This window comes from Aotus nancymaae, unplaced genomic scaffold, assembly GCF_030222135.1.
Source record: "Aotus nancymaae isolate 86718 unplaced genomic scaffold, 86718_ANA_hifiasm-v0.15.2.pri h1tg000029l, whole genome shotgun sequence".
In the NCBI taxonomy this organism is placed as follows: Eukaryota; Metazoa; Chordata; class Mammalia; order Primates; family Aotidae; genus Aotus; species Aotus nancymaae.
The window spans coordinates 55,816,691-55,839,569 of NW_026988442.1; the positions used below are offsets into that span (position 1 = coordinate 55,816,691).

At 39.7% G+C, this 22,879-nt stretch overlaps 1 protein-coding gene across 4 annotated transcripts in view; it reads right to left on the reverse strand.

Annotated features, from left to right (window-relative positions):
* Positions 1–22,879, reverse strand: part of GPD2 (glycerol-3-phosphate dehydrogenase 2) — a 148,863-nt gene that overhangs the window by 108,252 nt on the left and 17,732 nt on the right. The gene's annotated exons all lie outside the window — the stretch shown is intronic.

The following is a 22,879-nucleotide window of genomic DNA, read 5'->3' on the forward strand; positions in this document are numbered from 1 at the left end:
GGCCAGAGTTGTATGACACCAAAATTTTAAGAGAAAACCCTCCAGATCAAGCACTCACTGTATATTTGTGGCTCACTGTATTGATATTTTTTTCTCTCTTTTTTTTAGAGACAGAGTCCGGCTCTGTCACCCAGGCCAGAGTGTGGTGGCTCAACTATCACTAACTGTAAACTCGAACTCCTGGACAAGTGATTCTCCTAAGTAGCTGATAGTACCAGTGCACGCCACCATGCATGGCTAATCTTTCTTTCTTTCTTTTCTTTCTTCCTTTCTTTTTTTTTTTTTTTCCTGGAGAGACAAGGTCTCGCTGTATTGCCCAAGCAATCTCCTTCCTTGGCTTCCCAAAGTGCTAAGATTACAAACATGAGCCACGACTCCATTGAATATTTCTAAAGTTCCGCATTGTCTTAGCTCTTACCTTTCCTCTCACTTGTTTTCCACAACTGGACTGATAATGAAATTTTCTAAAGTTTTGTTGAGGACTTAAAAATTAATCTTTAACTTTTTCAGAAACTAAAAAGATTCCATAAAAATGAAAATTCCACCAAAAATCCTTTTTTCCACTTTAACTCTGTTAAATGTAAAAAGATAACCCTGTGCGATCAACTAAAAAATTTCTAGGGTTGAGTAATTTGACCTGCCTAAGACTTTCCTTTCATGAAAGCAGGAAAACAGGGAAGCCACTATCCTATTTCCTTGTAGGGATGGAGCTCTGGCCTGCCTGCACAACACACCTTACATTCTACTGATATCTCACAACTCAAGAAGATAATTTATTAAAAAGGTAGTTTTAACTTAGGACACTAAAAAAACCAGTATCTCAACAAAAATTATAATACAGTTAAATATTTGGGTTCATATTGAATAAACTGTATCTATTATCATATTATCCTAAAGAATTGTAATACATTTGATAATTATGATTCTATAGAAAACTCATTTTGGAATACTATAAATTACTGAAATTTGGTGGTATTTTTAAGATTTTTTTCTTCTGATCTCATTCTGACAAACTCCTAAATTCTAAAACTTGTCTTTTTAATTAAGATTCTTCCCAGGATTAGAGTCCACAAGTTCGAGGCTGCGGTGAGCTGCAATTGTGCCACTGCACTCCAGCCTGGGAGACAGAACAAGATCCTGTCTCTAAAAACATTTTTAGCCTGGGTGCAGTGGCTCACACCTGTAATCCCAGCACTTTGGGAGGCTGAGGCAGGCAGATCACCTGAAGTCAGGAGTTTGAGACCAGCCTGGCCAACACGGTAAAACCCTGTCTCTACTAAAAATACCAAAAATTAGCCAGGCATAGTGGCAGGCACCTGTAATCCCAGCTACTCAGGAGGCTGAGGCAGGAGAATCGCTTGAATCCGGGAGACAGAGGTTACAGTGAGCTGAGATCGCGCCATTGTACTCCAGCATGGACAAGAGTGAAACTCTGTCTCAAAAAAATTTTTAAAGATTCTTACTAGGAAAATATTTCACAAGCATGTACTCTGCTCCTGGAGGTCTCTTCTTTACCATCCCTTTGCTATATCAACCATCTTCTCTTTCCCAAATTATGCAGGATAGTTGGTGTATGCTAGATAGGGGCCTCCATTCATCATTCCATTAACCCTAGGCAAAACTTTATATGCTAGGTTGCTGGGACAGTAAACACTGTAACTTAGAAGGTATCCATTTGTCATAGCTCACTATCACCAATCAAGGTACTGCTGTAAACATTCACATGGGTGCCTATCACACAACAATGGAAGTCCTAGCAGCCAAGAGATAGCATGCTATCTCAAGACTAACTGGGTTCCTCCAACAATTGAACACAGAATAAAGTCCTATTCACCTTAAACAATGCACATGCCAGCCGGGCATGGTGGCTCATGCCTGTAATTCAAACACTTTGGAGTCCAAGGTGGGTGGATCACCTGAGGTCGGGAGTTCAAGACCAGCCTGACCAACAAGGTGAAACCCCGTCTTAAAAAAAGAAAAAAAAAAACAAAAACAATGCACATGCCTAACTCACAGACAGCAGCGTGGTGGTCCCTTGGATATAAGTGTTATGACTGATTGACTTATCACTGCTTCCGTCTTGTTGATAATGTCACTGCTGACCTCACAAAGGATACCACACATGGCCAACTGAGGGATGTTATATATAACACAGTCAATGAAAATGTTTCATTGTCAGAGGTGTCCATTCAGCCAGTTAAGTTTGAGGCCAGTATTTCCAAATGTGTGGGTCCCTATGTTCCCTGCCTACCTTACAGTATTTTTTTAATTTGATTTGTCTGAGACCAAAACTTGCAAAGTGGGAGATTTTCATGCATTTTCCCAGTGAGCCACTTAATACTATCAAAAAACTACATTCTCATATCATCTTGCAGACTTAGCAATAATATCGACTATAATCAATAGAGTTTTCCTTTTTCAATAATTTCATAAAATAAAGTATGCTTGGGGCCATCACTTCTACTGTGATCAAATCCTTCTGTGTGGCCATCTAGTTAACTCAAAACAAAGGCAAGAATCAGTCAGTTTCACCTGGCTTTCCTAAGATTATCATCCCGATTGTTGTTACTGTTATGAATGTTGTAATAACAATCACTGCCATTTATTACTTACTAGGTAACAGGTACTGTGCTTTTAATTATTTATACACATCAGCTCATTTCACCCTCACAACATCTAATTTCATAAGAGGGGCAGTGGTAGTTCAGAGGAAATACGGGATTTCCCCAAGTCACTGCCTAGTAAGTGAGAAAACATGACTGAGTTTATGTTCTCAACCCCTGGGTGGTTCTGCCCTGCCTTTGGTCTCAAAAGGCAACTTCTCCCCAAAAGTTATACCATATTTTGTTGTTACTCCCAAAAGAAGGCCCTATTCTCAAACAATCACCCAAAACATTTGGTCCCTTGGCATTTGGGTTAATCTCTAAGGCAATGAAGAAGTCTCTAGGAGAGTATCTACTAGTAATCTTCTGCCAGGTAATGTAAGAACTTTGTTTTAGGGTCAGGTGTGGTGGCTCATGACTGTAACCCCAGCACTTTGGGAGGCTGAGCCAGGTGGATCATTTCAGGTCAGGAGTTCGAGACCAGCCTGGCCAACATGCTGAAACCTTGTCTCTACTAAAAACACAAAAATTAGCTGGGCAAGAGTGGCACACACCTATAATCCCAGCTACTCAGAGCCTGAGACAAGAGAATTCCATGAGCCTGGGAGGCAGAGGCTGCAGTGAGTCAAGATGGTGCCACTGTACTCCAGTCTGAGCGACAGAGTGAGACCCTGTCTAAAAAAAATTAAAAAAAAAGAACATTGCTCTAATGCTGAAAGAAATTTAGAACTATATACATATAAATCATGCTGTGGACAACATGTACCCATTTACCATTGTAAGGAGAAATGTTTTCACAATGATTACAAGGAAAAAAAGATAATTTCCTTCTAAGTAACAGCTTTACTAGGAAACTAGCAAAGAAGGGGACCACAAATATACACAAATCTTTACTAACTTCTGCAATAAAAGTTCAAGAAAGCCAGAGGGGAAAAAATATTAAAAAAGATAATTAGCTTATTTATTACAGCTTCACATCATGTTTTATAGCCTTTTAATTAAATCACATATGTGCTGACTCAGGACTGGCTGCTGCATTGACAACAGACCAGAGCTAACTCTATTTCTTGCAAGGAGTAACACCAGTTCAGTTGGCAAAACCTAAACAAATGGTGCTCAACTGAATATCCCTATGAGTTTATCAACTAACTGTCCACAAGGAATATATCATCTGTGTGTAGCATTAAATATCAAAATGTGTCTTGGAATTCTGAATTCTGTCTTATAACTAGTTGTGCTATACCGAGTGTTACAAATAGTCTAAAAAAAAAGGCAAGATGCTCTATCATTTTAATGTTGCAAGAAATTGACTGAAAGAATTAAAGAAGGCTTCAGAGGAGACAGGATTTTGGAGATGGGTCTTGAAGGGAAAACAAAGAATTGGGAGGGGAGTGAGTAGGGAACATTATAGAGAAAGACAATTGGAGGAGAAAGGGGAGCATCATGGTACGTTCTAGGCATACAAGTAGTTATCTGGTTTGGCTGGAGATGGTATACAGCTAGAAATGGGGTTTAGAAAGAAGTCCAGGGAGCAAGAGAGAGGAAGACTGTGTACATGTGAAGTAAAATATGTCTATGATATCCTGTTGGCAATGGGGGGAGAGACTGTAGATTAGGGAAGTAAGACATTTTGTCTAATGTTCTGTAAAGAGTATTCAAGCAGATTTTTGTGTTGAAGCTTACAAAGACAGAGAGACCAATTAGAGGGCAATGAAATAGACCTCATGTGAGAGGAGAGCCTGGTTTAAGGCAACATTAAAGAGTGCAAATCTAGAGACTGATGTTTTCCAAAAATCTCTAAGGACAGCACTCAATTAGAGAGGATGAAAAGACCTGACAACCAATTACAGGAGGCAACAGGAAGAGACTGAACACAATAAGGGGTTTTAGTTTGGGCAGCTGCAAAATGGCCCCAACATTTCAATATTAAGATCTACAAAGAGAAGCAGGTTTAAGGAAGAAGAGAAGCTGAGCTTGCAACTAAGAAAGCTGGAGCTCTTGGCAGAGTGGGGTGGCTACTGTAATCCCAGTACTTTTGGAGGCTGAGGCGGGTGGATCACCTGGGGTCAGGAGTTCGAAACTGGCCTGGCCAACATGGCAAAACTCTGTCTCTACTAAAAATACAAAAAAAAAAAAAAAAAAAAAATTAGGCGGGTGTGGTGGTGGGTGCTTATAATCCCAGCTACTCGGCAGGCTAAGGCAGGAGAATCACTTTTCAGGCTAAGGCAGGAGAATCACTTGAACCTGGGAGGCGGAGGTTGTTGTGAGATCGCACCATTGCACTCCAGGCTGGGCAACAAAAGTGAAACCTATCCCCCCCAAAAAAAAAGAAAAAAGAAAATTTGAGATCTTGACAGAACATCTACTCACAGAAAACAGAAAACATAGATACGTGTGTCTAAAACTCCAAAGATTAATAGGTACTCAGGAAACTTTTGCCCAGAACTGACAGTTGTAATTACTACACAATAAAATGTACTTAGTGCTAGCAAACAAACTAAATTTGCCACTTCTCAAAGTTTGCTGACCCTTGTTTGTAGCTGACTGCTGAAACTTATCTGGCTTAGCTGAATTCTTAGATGTCCTTGTAGGGCTCCCTGTATAGATGGAGTGACTTTAACAAAGAACAACTCACATCCTACTTCATTTAAGTCCCTGAGTGCACCTACCCCTTCTGCCTCCTCCCATTCATAGGCAAGGCAACTATGCATAAGCAATTTACTCCAGAACCAGACTGCACTTCCTGATCTCTGAAATGTCTTTAAAAAGTACTCACTCTCCTCCTCATCTTCCTGTCTTATCTTCTCTCTTCCAGCAGGCTTACTTATCAAAATATAAACCTAGCACAAGTAAGAATCATGCAAATAGGCTGGGCCAGTGGCTCATACCTGTAATCCCAGCAATTTGGGAGGCCAATGCAGGAGGACTGCTTGATGTCAGGAGTTCAAGACCAGCTTGGACAACAAAGCAAAACTCCATCTCTATTTAAAAATTTAAAAATTAGCAGAGCATGGTAGAGCACACCTCTAGCTCCTGCTTCTCAAGAGGCCAAGGTAGGAGGATCACGTGTGCCCAGGAGGTTAAGGCTTCAATCAGCCATGATCATACCACTGCACTCTAGCCTGGGCAACAGAGCAAAACCCTGTCTTAAAAAATATATAAAATAAAATAATTCAGATGTTTAAAAAAAGATCCATGCAAATAGATTTATCACTCCTCTGTGGAATAAGCCCTGGGTCCCTTTGTCAGAGGCCTGTGAACCAGAGCAACTCCATCTTGAATAGGAACTGGGTAAAATAAGCCACCCCTTGTTTAGCATATAATCAAGAAATAACCATAAAAATGGGCAACCAGCAGCCCTATGTCTACGGAGTACTCACTCTCTTAATGCTTCACTTTCTTAATAAACTTGCTTTCACTTTACTCTATGGACTCACCCCAAACTCCTTCTTGTGTGAGATCCAAGAACCCTCTCTAGGTGTCTGGATGGGGGACCCCTTTGCTGTAACACCTTTATGTTTACAAAGACTCTCCAATCCTTCTGGCTTCTTATATAGAAACCTCAGTTACTTCCCCATGCTTTCCATTAGTTTAAGAAAAAAATGGGAACTTTTCAGGATTGTGATTCTTTTTTTTTTTTTCTCTTCTCGCGCCTGGAAGTGAGGCTTCCGGGGGCGGAGCTAGGATAGTGATTCTTATGCCAGCATAAAAATAAGCATATTTCTCTCCATCCCTTACAAGCATGACCAGTGAAGGGGTGGAAAGTTCAGGTCAAAGATCAATTACAGAAGAGTAATTTCAACAACCAGCCTTGCTGTCCTTGGGGCATGTATTCTCCAGGAAGTTATAAAGGCATCCCATATCTGCCCTCCCATGTTTACTGCAGCACTAGTCACAATAGCCAAGATTTTGAATCATCCTAAGAGTCCATCAACAGACAAATGGATAACAAAAATGTGGTACATATACACAATGAAGTAGTATTCAGCCATAAAAAAAGAATGACATCAGGCCAGGTACAGTGGTGCACGCCTGTAATCCTAGCACTTTGGGAGGCCAAAGTGGGCAGATCAGTTGAGAACATGAGTTTGAAACCAGCCTGGACAAAATGGTGAAACCCTGTCTCTACTAAAAATATAAAAAATTAACTAGGCGTGGTGGCACACACCTGTAATCCCTATTCAGGAGGCTGAGGCAGAAGAATCACTTGAACCCAGGAGATGGACGTTGCAGTGAGCTGAGATCATGCCATTGCACTCCAGCCTGGGTGACAGAGCGAGACTCTGTGTCAAAAAAAAAACGAATTTATTGCACATTTTAAAATAACTAAAAGAGTATAATTGGAATGTTCATAACACAAAGAAATAACAAATGCTTAAGGTGATGGATACCCCATTTACCCTGATATTATTGTTACTCATTACATGCCTGTAGCAAAATATCTCATGTACCCCTAAAATATGTATACATTCTATGTACACAGAAAAATTAAAAAGAAAAAAGAAATTAAAAATAAATAAAAGTGATCCATGCCCTTCCAATCACCTACACTGAGAAATTCAGATGTACAAGGCATTTAAAACATAAAATAAAAACCCCAAGATGTAATCTAGAGTAGCCCTTTAATCACTAAGCCCTTTACCTCAGCCTTTTGTGGTCCAAAGGTAGCAAACACTCTTACCCTTCAGCAGTGCAGCCACCTGCTCCTGTAGCTGTGCATGCAAAACCATTCCTTCAACTATTTTGAGTTGTGTCATACTGTGACAGCCATGGAAGGCACAACTCGGAGGGCCAGGCCTCACACTCACATTCAAATCCAATGACTTATTGAAGAAAAGTGCATGAGTCTTACAAAATAAGTATATAGGACCTCACCACAGAAGGTCCCAGCAAACGAGTCTGTAATCATGGACACCCTGACATCAACTCCACAGCAAAACAGAAGGAGTGAGCTCAAAAGCATCTTCCTTCCCACCAGCACCCTTTTAACTATAGAAGTCAGGATCTCTGGGTGGCTTGAACTAGATGTGTTTCAGCAAGCAAACCTTTTATTATTCCAATTAATGTGATAAAAAATGTTTTGTACGATTCACTGGAAGGAGGTGTCTCATAGTTCAGACACACCAAACATGCTGATTAAGTACGTACTCAGACAAGTAACAATCAAAGCACACCATTCACTGCTCTTTCCCCAAGGTTTACTTTACTGTGGGGATCATGACTAGCACTCTGCCTGCAAATGCATTTCCCCCAGCCAAGCAGAGAAGGACTTACACACATGTATCTTACACGTGTGATTCCTACAGAAACACACAGAGAGCCCTCGAGTGTACTTTTTAAAAGCTGTCGGACCTAAATGAACAAAATAGTCAAACAGAAGAGGCTCATTAGCCTGTTCTCTGGAAACAGAGAGGAGGTCTAGTCCGTAATCTGAAAGTTAATTCTCCTTTCTTGTTGTTGTGGCTTTTAAAAAGGATCTTTAAAAGGCCAACACTCAACAGGAAATTGACACAAACCTTCTTCACAAAAGATGATCCCTATGGAAAGAAGTCCTAAGAAAACAGAAGACACTTTTAGCCTTCTTTAGCCTTTCCTCTATTTTTCTTTTCTTTTTTTTTTTTTTTTTGAGACAGAGTTTCACTCTTATTGCCCAGGCTGGTGCAATGGCTCGATCTCAGCTCACTGCTACCTCCGTCTCCTGGGTTCAAGCAATTCTCTTGCCTCAGCCTCCTGAGTAGCTAGGATTACAGGCATGCACCACCACGCCCAGCTAATTTTTGTATTTTTAATAGAAAAACGGTTTCTCCATGTTGGTCAGGCTGGTCTCGAACTCCTAACCTCAGGTGATACACCCGCCTCGGCCTCCCAACGTGCTGGGATTACAGGCATGAGCCAGAGCCTCACCTTTCCTCTATTATATCAAAAACAAAAACACACAAACACAATAACCTATAGTTGTAAAGAATATATACACTGAAAAGGATATCAAACAACAAACAAAAGGGCTTTTCTGCAGTCACTGATAAAAGCATTACCCTGATAACACAAGATAAATCAAAGAACATTAGTCAACAGAAACGTGAAACATAATGGATCCTCAGGTTCTAAATACACAAATTTTGGACTATCGTGGAGGAAGCTAAAGCAACACACTCACACATTGCTGGGACAGCATCCAGACTCTAGCTTTGTCCCTGACTTCCATACCTTATCAAAAGGTCAGCCTGCTTTCAAGAAGGGCAGGTTCTTTCACTTCCAATCCATTTATTTCCCCAGGCAATTACTGCCAGAAGGGCCCACCCCAAGGGAAGGAAAACAATTTTAACAGAGGAAGAGTATTTTCATAAAGACGAACGAGAAAAAAAAACCGGGAAACAAGGAGAAAGTGAAAGAAAACAAACACTATATTTATACCAATTCACATAACTTAAAGCTAGAAAATTCTTTGTCTCCCTGGGTCACCTTTATGTCAGTTACATCATTTTAGAAGCAAACCTACAGCTATGGATGACTGAGAAATAGGTTGGCCCAGGACCACTTCTCAGCCTCAAAGGAGGGCAGGAGTCTGGAAGCTTGACAGGAGAAGTTGGCTAAGAGACGGGTTGAGCTGGTTTCAGGGGCAGAGTTCAAAAAATGCAAGTAAAAGGTACAAAAGAAGGAGAAAATAAGGTCAATAACTATTTAAAGTGAGCCAGTTAAAAGTCTCTGTTTATAAAACATTTATCACAAACATTATTACATGGAGCTTTCTGATGTGTGATGGGGGGTTAAGTTTAATATATAATGTCATAACTTAATCAAGTATTTATTTGACAAAGTCCTCTAAAACAAAAATACATTGAAAGGGAGGAAGCCTTAGAGGAACTCAAGGATATATATGTTTGCACTCTGGTAGTGATGCATTATTTAAGATCCAAATTTTTTACAAAATATACGCCATTTCCAAGGCAATTGCCACGTAATGTACTTATGCTCTCTATCATTTCTAAAATGCACACTGGAACTACATTCACAAATTTGACCTTTTTTCTTATTTCATGAGGTTCACTATAGAATTACAAGAAATCAATGAAGCTCATTATATTCATTAAATGCAAATAATCACAGCCTAATTCGTGATAGAATAGTTTCTATTATGTTTGCTTTCCATACAATTGCTACAAAAGTCATAAAGAACTATAGTTAGTACATGCAAGTGAATTTGTATTCCATTTTAAATTTATTTTAAAATCTAAGTTAATATATATGCTGTATCACTCTAGATATACTCATGGATTTGTGTTTAAGGTGGTTACAATCCTATCTTTAATATTCCATTAAAATCTATTTCTGCCTTTTTTTTTTTTTTTTTTTTTTGAGGCGGAGTTTCGCTCTTGTTACCCAGGCAGGAGTGCAATGGTGCGATCTCGGCTCACTGCAACCTCCGCCTCCTGGGTTCAGGCAATTCTCCTGCCTCAGCCTCCTGAGTAGCTGGGATTACAGGCACGCGCCACCATGCCCAGCTAATTTTTTGTATTAGTAGAGACGGGGTTTCACCATGTTGACCAGGATGGTCTCGATCTCTTGACCTTGTGATCCACCCGCCTCGGACTCCCAAAGTGCTGGGATTACAGGCTTGAGCCACCGTGCCCGGCCTATTTCTGCCTTATATGATTACCATATACATAATTTAGGGTAACCCTGAGAGCCCCAAAATAAAATGTCCCTCTCAAGTGAAAACTTGAAACAATCCTTCACAAAAATGCCAACACCTTACAAAAACACAAGTCAGATTAAGGAACTGAGTAGAGATAGCATGCCTAGTATGGAATTAAATGAACTTGCATTTATACATCAACTAATAAGAAATGGTTCACTTAGCATGAAAAAGAGACAGCATAACAGGGGAAAAAAAAAACTTTAGTTCTGCCTTGAGGAGGAAAGAATGTTATCAATGAATCACACTGATATCAATGAATGATATCAATGAATGTGATCAAAATAAGTCCATTAGTCAAACAGACCACACTAGTCCTGTGCTTCTTTCAGTCTTTCTGCCCCTTTACTAACCCTTTATTGGATTAAAATAATGGTTGACATTCCTTTGGCAGCATAAACACTCTTACATTTTACATGCTGTTATAGAATCTACTTCAATCAAAACAAGAAAAAGGCCTGGAATGGTGGCTCAATAATCCCAGCACTTTGAGAAACCAAGGCAGAAGGATCTCTTGAGGCCAAGAGTTCAAGACCAGCCTAGGAAGCAAGTCCCTGCCTCTACAAAAAAAATATTTTTAATTAGCTAGGCATGATGGTGTGTGCCTGTACTACCAGTTACTCAGGAGACTGAAGTGGAAGGATTGTTTAAGCCCAGGAATTCAAGGCTGTAGTGAACTATAAGAGCACTACTGCACTCTAGCACAGGTGACAGAATGAGACCCTGTCTCAAAAAAAAAAAAAAAAAAAATATATATATATATATATATAAAATAAGCTGCAAATCAAAGAGTTTTAAATGTCTGCCTTAAGATTAAAACATATCAGGGCTTCCCTCAAAGTTTATTAAAACTAACAAAGCCTTACTGAGTAATGACAATCATGGCTGATGATTATATACTATAAAATGTTTCGTAAGAAAACAAAGTCCAGGCTGGGCACAGTGGCTCACGCCTGTAATCCCACCAATTTGGGAGGCCAAGGTGGGTGGATCACCTGAGGTCAGGAGTTCAAGACCAGCCTGACAAACATGGTGAAAACCAGTCTCTACTAAAAATACACAATTAGCTAGGCGTGGTGGCGCATGCCTGTAATTCCAGCTACTTGGGAGGCTAAGGCAGAAGAATGCTTGAACCCAGCAGCTAGACGTTGCTGTGAACCCAGATTCTGACACTGCACTCCAGTCTGGGCAACAAAAGCAAAACTCTATCTCAAAAAAAAAAAAAAGAAAGAAAGAAAATGAAGTCCACCTCACCATATAAATTAGTGTGCTTTAAAAAGGCCTTAGATGTTATAAAATACTGCTGAATAACTGAATCTAATGAAAAGGTTTTACATATATGGGCGATAACGAACTTTAACTCTCTGTTCAGAAGAAATACAGCATAAAACAATTTCAATTAAGTAACATGTTCAGAGAAAAGGGTGCTTCAGATAATTAAGTTTCCATTTACCTGGATTTTAATCAGAGATCTGTTTTGTTCTTTTTAAATAGCATACATTTTTGTGAAATATAGCACTACGAATTAGGAAAGACTATCTACTGAATTAGGCATTTTTCTTTGAAGACACAAAAAAGTCTTAAACTCCAAGATTATTGCTCTGAAATCTCTTCTTTTTAAAATAGCACAGATGTAGATGATATTACATCTGAAGAGAATTAGGCTTCAAATGTAATAAACACAAACATAACTTCTGAAAACTTTCAAAACTGAAAATCTGACTTTGATTTTCTTAGCTTTTGTTCATGATTTGTATCACTCAATAAGAAGGAAATGGCAGGGTGTGGTGGCTCATGCCTGTAATCCCAGCACTTTGGGAGGCTGTGGGAGGTGGATCACTTAAGGTCAGGAGTTCGAGACCAGCCTGGCCAAATGGTGAAACCCCGTCTCTACCAAAAATACAAATATTAGCCAGGTATTGTGACAGGTGCCTGCAGTCTGGGCTACTCAGGAGGCTGAGGCGGAAAAATCACTTGAACCCAGGAGACAGAGGTTGCAGTGAGCTGAGATGATGCCACTGTACTCCAGCCTGGGCAACAGAGCAAGACTCCATCTCAAAAAAAAAAAAAAAAAGAAGAAGAAGAAAATGTACCAATTCTTTCAAAAGTTCCTGTTGCAATTGCATTATATGCCAGTAGAAATGCATTTGGGGAAATCTGTTGAAGATGGTTTAAGAAATCCTGAGCTTTTAAAAAAAATTATGACTGAGTTTTTAATAATAATTAGTTATAGCACAACAATTTCAGTTAATTTACTTACACATTGTAAAAGAAAGTTCTCAATTTGAATACAGCTGTATTACAAACATCACTACACATATATTTAATATGTAAGTGGCGACTTAGAGTTATAAGAGTGTGCTGGGGTGGGGAGACCAGTTACTCTGCTTCCTTGACAGTGAGAAGGTCCCTAGGAAACAAAGCTGACCATTTTTTACATCCTGTAGTCTTTTTTCTCCTGTAACCTGTTGAAATTTACATTTAAAATTTACTCCTCTGTACATCTAGTAATCCACAAGTATAAATGGAACTACAATAAAGGGCCAAATTACAGATACGACGCATATATGAAAAGGAAACCTGAGATGTACTGTAGTCAAAATAATCATGTATTAGAATATTTAGCTTACTGATTAAACTTCCTAAAAATGCCTGACCTATAAGGAAATAACAATCAGATGAGAGAAATAGATCAAAGTAATCCATACTGTTAACAAAATTCCCATTTAAAGTATGTGAAAATAATGTATTTCCTAAATGCTCCATCCCCCGCTCCAAAAAAAAGTGAAGAAAATACATTGTATTTTCCTTCACTTATGCAAAAATAATGAGGAAAGTTGTATTTCTATCTTAGTCATTCTGGCTAAAATAGTCTTGGTCATAAGACCTTACTCTCCTTACTTGAATGAGGCATCCCTTCCAAACTAAAGACAAAGATTTTTCTTTTTTTCTTTAAAAAGAGCTGGCACACACCCTCATGAAAACCATTCAAGTACTAATCTATACTCTAGTCATTGTGGGTAAGATGCTGGGTATACACTACACAGCTAATATCACAGAGGTGACAGGTCTAAAATTAAATAGCATTAACATATAAATTAAAGGGTTCTACTCAATATTCCCTTTAAAGCTGTGTGCCAGGCGTGGTGGCTCATGCCTGTAATCCCAGCACTTTGGAATGCCAGGGCAGGTGGATCACAAGGTCAGGAGTTCAAGACCAGCCTGGCCAACATGGTGAAACCCTGTCTCTACTATAAATACAAAAATTAGCCGGGCATGGTGGTGGGCACCTGTAATCCCAGCTACTGAGGAGGCTGAGGCAGAAGAATCGCTTAAACCCAGGAGGCAGAGTTTGCAGTGACCTGAGATCATACCACTGCACTCTAGCCTGAGCAACAGAGCGAGACTCTGTCTCAAAAAAAAAAAAAAAAAACTCTATATTCTTTTCCAAGAATATATAATTCTCTGTATTATATTCCCAAGACTCTAAATGAAAAAAGAAAATCACCAGGGGGTATTCTGGAAGAAAAGACTGCCATATAATTCTGTCTCTTCCACTGACTTGCTCTGTGATTTCAGACAAATCATTTGAATTTGCCGATCCTCACTCCAACTATAAATGAGTTAGACTTCAAAATGTCCAAAGCCATTTTAACTTTAAACGTTTATTACTTTATGGTTTTTCTTCATTCAATAGATGCAGAGGAGAAAACAACCCTCATGCATTAAATGTGGCATTCTCTTAATATCCTATTTATTTAGCACTGTTGGATAATTAAAACTTGCATTCATCCTTTTATTCAATAATTATTTGTTGATCATCCATCATGCATCAGGCACTGAGCAAACAACTGAGAACAAACACAAACAAATCCCTGCATTCCAGGAGTTTACATCTCAGTGGAGTACATAGTTAAAAAAAAAAAAATCCTCTATTCTTTTGGATTAAAATACTGTATTTCAAAAATGCAAGTCACACTTTGGCTTCTTAAATAAAGAATATTAACCATGAATTCAATTATTGATGACTTCCATATGTACATGCTGTGATAGGGTGATGGCCTCAGGAATAGTAGGAGTGACAACACTATTAACCCATTTATTTTGTGGTCCCAAGTCACAGTCTGTTCCTGTATGAACTCCTCCTCTCTCTGCTTTATAAAATTTTCCTGTTTCTTCCAAACTATGAGGCTGATGATAATCTTCCCTGTTTATCTTTGAGCTCACTTATAACTTGTTACCACTATGGTTAGAAAAATGAGAGCCAAGTTAGTTAGAACTGTGTTTCAAATACAAGTAAATAGCTCTAAGCAAGGCTAAAGAGGCTACTTGCTAGAATTTTAACCCTTGGTTTTCAATGTTCTGGCTCTAACTTTTCAGGGACCTTTTACCCCCTTCTTTTATGTGTTCCAGGTTAGTGAAGCTTCCCAGAAAACATCTGGATTTTGCTATACACACTGTGAATGAAACAAATCCAAGCCTCTTACAAAGAGTTAAGAATGTCAAACCAGATACACGCACACGGTCCAGGCCTTAGAAAAAGAAAATGCTTATTTCAATTCTACCTCATCTGAACAGATCCACATTATCTTGAAAAAACAAGGCAATACTCAATTAGTATATTTTTCCTTTGCTCTCTTGGATTTAAAGAAATGTTTGCAGATAAATGGACCAAAAAAATCCATCTGCTGCTTCTAAAAAGCTTGAAAATTCCTTGAGAACTGGCTTACTGAAAACACACCATTAGCAAAGGAAAGATAAAAATTGTAATGTCTTAGAATATAACCAAAGCAAGAGTTCCATCAAATACTCAGGAAAGTATCCCTGAAGGCCCTACCCAACTGGAGAAGACAGAAGGAGGAACACTGGTTCAGGCAACATACATTCAACTGGGATTGACTCGATGCCTGCCAGGTCCCCAGCACTGTTCCAGGGCCTGGGAATTCCTCTACTCTCATGAATTGGGAGAGACAAAAACAAATATAAAAATTAAATATTTTGGAAGTGAGAATTACTAGGAAAAAATAAAGATGGAATAATAGGTTAGAGGATAACTGGGGTTAGGCTGGATGTGATGGCTCACACCTGAAATCCCAACACTTTGGGGGCCAAGGTGGGAGGATCGTTTGAGTCCAGGAGTTTGAGACTAGCCTGGGCAACATAGTGACACCCTGTCTCTACAAAAAGTAGAAAAAATGAGCTGGGCATGGTAACATGCACCTATAGTCCCAGGTACTCAGGAGGCTGAGGTAGGAGGCCTGCTTGAGCCCAGGAGTTGGAGGCTACAATGAGCCATGATCACACAAACCTGGGTGACAAAGTGAGACCCTGTCTCAAAAAAAAAAAAAAAAAAGTCAGTGGAGGATTGTAATCAGTACAATGATATGACGAAATTCATATCTCAGAAAGAAAGGAAGAAATGCCCTAGCTGCAGTACAAAGGATGCCTTATAGGGTAACAAGAGTAAAAGAGCCTGGAAGGTCAAAGCTGCAGTGACCCAAGATCCCACCACTGCACTCCAGCCTGGGCAACAACAGAGTAAGACCCTGCCTCAAAAAAAAAAAAAAAAAAAATATATATATATATATATATATATATATATATGTAAAGAGAGAGAGTTGTTTATTCATTAGGATATCATTAGCCATGTTCATAATAAGTAGATGAAAGCATGGAAAAAAAGGACATAATGGGAGAGGAGGAAAGAGTTAACAAATTATACAAGAAAACAGGCAAAAATGCCAACTGCAATCAAAAACAAGATTCTATAATAGGGAAACAAATACTTCAGGGATAAACTTGAATGTAAATATGTATTGAACTTACATACTTGAAAGACTATTCATCTCATTCAGTCTAACAGGCTGGTAACAATGAACAGAGAGTGTCAACTAAGAGAGCCTCCTAAAAGCCAACAGCAGAAGTCTTTTTGTATTTCTATTTCCCCTTGGGCTGGGGTCGTTTGCAGGTGACTTTTCTTACCCCACAACTCATCATAATTTGAACTGATTTTGAACCCATATTGGCAAAGAACCCTAGGTCACATCTCAAAAAGCTGAGGCATCCAGAACATTTCCCCACCAACCACAGTCCAGGAAGCTAAGAGCTGTGTGAAACTTACTGACCCAGCTGAGTATACATTTAACAGGCAAGAGAGACTGCAGAAGATTAATTACAGTTATTTATATTTATGGGTTTGAATCTTGAGGATGCCTAGCCTATCCCCATTTTATTTCATAATTTTCCCCCTATTGGAGACTGAAGAGCAAAAGTCAATTGCCTGAGTGTTGGCATAACACTGGAAACTAAAGGGCCATGCATTTCAATTCCAGCTCAAGGAACACTCTGGCTGAGCAGATGCAATTCACCAGACCCCAGTGGGCTAGGATCACACTGTTGTCAGTCAAATCACATAGCTGATGGAAATCAGCAGAGTACATTAGCAATTTATACTCAGCAGCCTCTCTTCAACCATAAATTTTGAAATAATTTTGAGACAATGCCTAAGATAAAATTGGTATAATATTAAGTAAAACTCAAACTTAATCCAAAAAATTTAGCCCGTAGTTTGAGCCTTTGTTTCTACCATGAAGCAGTCAGGAGGTAAGTGACTAAGTGGCATTTCTAATAGGATTCCTGTCAAAACACCAGGTTCTAGTATCAATACAATGACCTTTGGGCCTGACCTCACCCAGTGCACTTGAGCCTACTCCCCCGGTCATTTGTCTGGCAGCTGTGAGCAACATGGTGTGTTTTTCAGATTATACTCTGTAGCAGCCAAGTGCTCTGCAGAGATCACAGAATGGGCAGTCAGCAACCTGAAGTGTCAGTCTACCTTACAATAGTCTCAGCCTGAACAAAGCCTTCAGACTTCCCTGGACCTTGGTGTCCTCACATAAAAGATTGAGATCATCAATATATTCCCTTTTTCACGGCACTGCTGGACCCATAACCCCAGTCTTTGGTGCTCCAAGGCCTTCTGCCATTTTTCCCATCTAAACTGGACAGTTGGAGTAGATCACTCACCATGCCAAATGACTGCCATCAACAACCCCTTAACCCACTCTGACTTGAAAAAGCAACACTTTTATGCCGAAAAGAATCATAATAAAGAAAAGTCTAGAAATAAGTGAACACCTTTAAATAAGTTATACATTCTAGAATTTCTTTACCTTGTAGGAATTAATCCTTTCTGGGTTAATTACACTCTGGATGGAGATGGGGTAACGGATAAGTAGAAAATTAACTATGAAGAGAACAAAAATAAATAAAACAGTATCTCTCTGTGTCTGTATACATATATATATTTCTGTTTTAAAGTATATGTGCATACACACACATACACACTCATAAGTGAAGGCTAGAAGAATATACACAAAAATGTTAAAAATCTCATCTTTGAATGGTAGTATTATGAATCATTTTTATTTTCTTCCTTGTGTGCATTATTTTCTAGATTTCTAAAATGAGCATGAATTATTCTTGTAATAAGAAAGAATGTGTGCATGTCCACATGCATGTAAGAGAAAGAGACCTGAAAAAGGAAATCCAAAGAGCACCATGCAGATGGATAGCTGACATTTGACCAAATCCCATATCATCTGACCATAACTTGAGTGAGTTTCCTGCTATATAACTTTTCTCATCTTTAATGAACTACACTAAAAGACCCATATAGAAAAAGGAAAAGAATAGTTTGCCTTTAAAATTTATTAGGAATCTTTGAGTAAGAACTGGAAAATGTCACAGAATTATCTACCTCATCCTGAAACAATCTCCACCCTAACTAAAATGAATTTGCCTTGAGCATGGGACACAATAACCACTTAAGCTTGAGTTAAACTGCACCTCACACTCGCCCTACATTTTTAGTTATTGCACAGTACAGCCTCTCAGGGATTTACAGTTTTAACGCAATATTGGAAATCCCAACAACAAATCAAATCAGAAACTGCAAAATTCATCAACCTTCCTGAAATTGGGTGTTTCCCAAATTTCAACTCCACAACTACAGAATCTCTTTAGTTAACACACCCAGGGGGCCCCTCCACTGTGCCAGGCCCTAAATGAAGTCCACAGATGCACAGAGAAGAGACAGACCATCCTAAAATGGGGGCCAACATCCCCTCTCTCTCCCTACCCTGTGATAGTTTAGTGCTTCCCTGCAGGAACACAGCTACTCCTATAGGCACAGTCAGGGACCTGCTATTCACAGGGTGCTATCCTTGGCATATTCAAATGATACCAAGGACCCCCCCAGCAGAACATTCAGGGCAAGAGGCAGCCAGTGTAGGAGACAGAAGATACAGACAGCCATGAGTGAATTCCAACTTAGCCACTTACTAGCTATGTGACTATGAGCTTTAGTTTCCTCATGTATAAAATCTCATCTATGTCACGTTATACAGAGAATTCGAGATAACGTAAATAAAGCATAAAAACATACCTGCTAGCCAACAACTCCCACTGCTAATACAGAACATTACTGAGCACTGACAATAAGGTCTGACCTTTTCACATGTGATCCACATTTGCATGGGGAATCGTGATATAGAAGACTATTATTACAAGAGATAACAAAAGCAGCCAATTTCCATCTAGCCACAACCCGGCTTTGGCCTAACCAGCACTTTGTTCTGAACAACCAAGTACACTTAACACTCACAGGTTGGAGAAATAAATCCCATTGTTTCCCTGAAAAGAAATAGGCAGGCCTCTTCTGGCATATCTCTAGCATCTTTCCCCCAAATAAACATTCACTAAAATAGAATGGATACTCTTAGAGTGTTCTATCAAAACTAAATCCACATCAAGCCCAACATCTAATGCAGATATCTACCTCCTCTGGGTCACAAGTTACCTGTCACAGAGTTCAGAAGGAGGCAAAAGGATTTTCACTTCAGGTCAGGCTCTAATCATGGAGTCCAACGTTTATACCTCTATCTCTAGCAGTCTGTCATTGGCAGATTAAAAACATTCCCTGTAAGAAGCCTGAGCAAAGATTTGTGGCCTGCATTAACACAAGTCATTGGGACAACTTTGACCCATATGAGTAGTTACTGGTCCTCTATTTAGAATAGTACTTCTTGGTATTTATTTTTAGTCCAAAAAAGGTGGGGAGTTGCTTTCTGGCTCTATCACAAATTCTGGACACCATCTACCTTAGGAAAAACTACTAATAAAAAACCAAAATGCCATGGAAACAGTCTATGAGTAAATTTTTTTAAGAAATCAAACTAATTCTCAAGAATATGTCCCTTCTAGAAAGATATGCTAATGTCAAAATATAAAAGCATACAGTGCGTCTTTGGTTAACCTTACAATGACAACTGTAGAATGAGGGTCAGTGACCCCATCTCAAGTGCCAAAATGGGCCTCGCTTGGTCACTCATGCAGAGCATGCTAACCACAGGCCAAGAGTCTACTGTTTCGCCCAAACCACCTTTTGCCCATGCTACACCATCTCCTTATCGCTCAGACTGTCCCACAGCCCCCAACCCACCTTCACCCTTCCCTTTCCACCATTCCCTAACCATGTGCACTAAAGAATGACTCACTCCTGCCCCTTCATTTCACATTTGCCCTTCCTACTCTTAATTGATTTATTCTGCTGCCATGTGATTTACATTATCTTAATTCTTTGGAATGTAGAATAAACTAGTTCATGTAGTTTGTTTGTTTGCTTTGTTTTTTTGAGACAGAGTCTCACTTCATTGCCCAGGCTGTAGGGCAGTGGCATAATCTCTGCAACCTCCACCTCCAGAGTTCAAGCGAGTCTCCCACCTCAGCCTCCCGTGAAGCTGAGATTACAGATGTGCACCACCACACGCGACTAATTTTTGTATTTTTGTAGAGACGAGGTTTCGCCATGTTGGCCAGGAGGTCTCAAATTTCTGACCTCAGGTGATCCGCTAGGGTTACAGGCATGAGCCACCACGCCTAGCCCAAGAAGACCAATATTTGAAGAGATCTAAAGGACTAGACTTTTAACCAATGTTCTAGAAGGCTCCATACCCCAATCCTACAATTTTAAGTGGGCACTAGAAAATACCCATTAAATTTGTTTGCATTTCTTTGGTCTACCACTGAAAACATTAATGATTACAACTCACCAAAAAACAATGGCAATGGAGAGCAAAATCACTGGATAAATCAAGTAGTAAAAGTCACTCAGCAGAAGGAAAAGAAGACAGGATAAAGGCTGTTTCCCATTCTAAATAACTACATGGACATCAGTTTTTTTCTGCACTCATCCACTACTTCATCAGAAAATTTTCCTGCACTGTTAAAAAAAAAAGTAAAAAAAAAAAAGAACATATGTAAAATATAACTTAGATTTCACCAAACAAAGGCAATATGGAAACTCAAATATGCAGTGGGTTTTTGTTTACTCAACAAACATTTGTGGGGCACCTATTGTATTCGACCACAGGTAAACAAAGATGAATCACTTACTGGTTTTCTGCCTTTAAGAAACTAATAGCTTAGAGAGGAGCATTCTAACCAAACACACATGATACAAACAAGGACAAAGGGCTAAGAGAGTACTTACCCCTGAAGGAAAGAGAAGGCAGGAAGCAGCAGGGCAGTTTTCTAGGGAAGGCAATGTTTAACTTTCATTAAAGTTCACTACATACAGAGTAACTATGAGCGAAGACATAATGGTAGGAGAGAACACATCATTTTACAGAACAAGAGGGTGCGGTCTGACTAGGGCCCAGGGTGCAATGAGTAATCCTAAGTAAGGAGGTGATGAGACTCAATGGAGCAAGGCAGATAAAATGCTAGAAATCTTATACATGATTCAAAGGAATTTGGACTTTGCCACTAGACAAAGGATTGTCAACAAAGGCTTTTGAGCATATGTTTTGCTGCATACTGTGTTAAAAGGACTGTGCTAGTCAATTTATACGCGTTACATTTGTCTTCACAACATTCCTAGTAGGATTAGATAGAACCACGGTTGAACTTAAAAGACCTTTCTCATTTTCCACAGCAGGCTTGGGAGATAAACTAAAAAAACGTGAATCTGAAACCAAGGAAATCAGAAGACTGGATTCAGAGCAATCAGGAGACTGGACGTCACTCCTGAGAGTCCATACTAAGACAATGACAGTCATAACAGAGACAGCACAAAGTCCAAATCCATTTTGGAGTGAGAGTTGCTAAGATGACTGCTTCCCGGGAGGGGCAGTCTTAGTCCTTCAAACAGAAGACCCCTTCCCATCACCCAGAGGTTACACCACCATCCTGGCTGGCTGAGAAGAGGCCCTAAGAGCACCTCGTACTATTGGCCACTACAGAGCAGTTGGTCCCACGGAGGCCTTTATACTCCAACTGGCCACCATATCTTCAGGAGATGACCTGGGCCACAAACAATCTAAGAAAACTTTACTCACCCCTGGCCACTAAGCAACAGGAGCTGCCACACTATGCCTATTCTATTTCCCCCAAGATATCACCAGGACTAACCCTAGCATGCTCCACAGCTCTCTCCTCCTCAGTCATCACCAGAAGACAATCTGCCCCATCACTCACCTCCCAGCGCTCCCTCCCTCCCACTCTGCCCTCTGGTACTCAAACTCTATCCCCAGCAAACTCCATTATATTCTTTTCTCTGAGTGTTCCCTTCACCAAACTAAAACACAAAAAAAGTAAGATTTAACCTGAATTTTGGAGGCTGAACCCTAATAACACTATTTTCCCGATATCCTATAAAGAGAAGCTTGGTTATATTCTCTCCTTTTTTGTTGGGGGTCAGGGGGAGAGTGAGATAGGGTCTCACTATGTTGCCCTGGCTGGTCTAGAACTCCTGGCCTCAAGTAATCCTCTCATTTGGCATACCAAAGTACTGAGATTACAGGCCTGAGACACCACACATGGCCCTATATTCTCATACTTAAGTCTAGTTTCAGCCAGTATAAACAAGGATGGCTATGGCAGTTGCTAACGTATCAAAACACCCAGCTGTGATCAAGAGTTAGTATCCAGCTTCACAAAAGTCCCCCAGAGACCTCCATCTTTCTCTTTAAAAAAAACCTAAGGAAGTGCTATAGAAAATATTCCTAAATAGTCTTTATTATTGTTGTTTTTTTTCCCATACCTGTTGATGGCAGAATAATGTTGCTTTTTAAAAATTATTTCCTTGATGGTGGGGCAGGTGCCTCATGCCTATAATCCCAGCACTTTGGGAGGCTGAGCTGGAGAGACACTACATCAGCAGGTTACCATTTCATAAGAGTTGTTAAATACTTTGAGTAACAACTCTGTTCATATCCTCAAGATCCCCTAACCTAGAGGTGGATTAAGTGTCTCTCCAGTTCACCTTCCAACTTCGCCACTATCCTCTTTCAAAAGTCTTACCTGTATGAAGTTCATGCCATTAGACTTTACCACCCATTATCCCTTCTCGCTGTCATCTACTCATCTACTGCTATTTCCTCTCATTTGCTGATGACCTTCGCACGTATTTCCCTTTCCAAACTCATCTGTCTTCATCATTGCTGCTTTTTGTTTCTTTGTTTGTTTTTGTTTTTGAGATGGAGTCTCGATCTGTTACCCAGGCTGCAGTGCAGTGGCA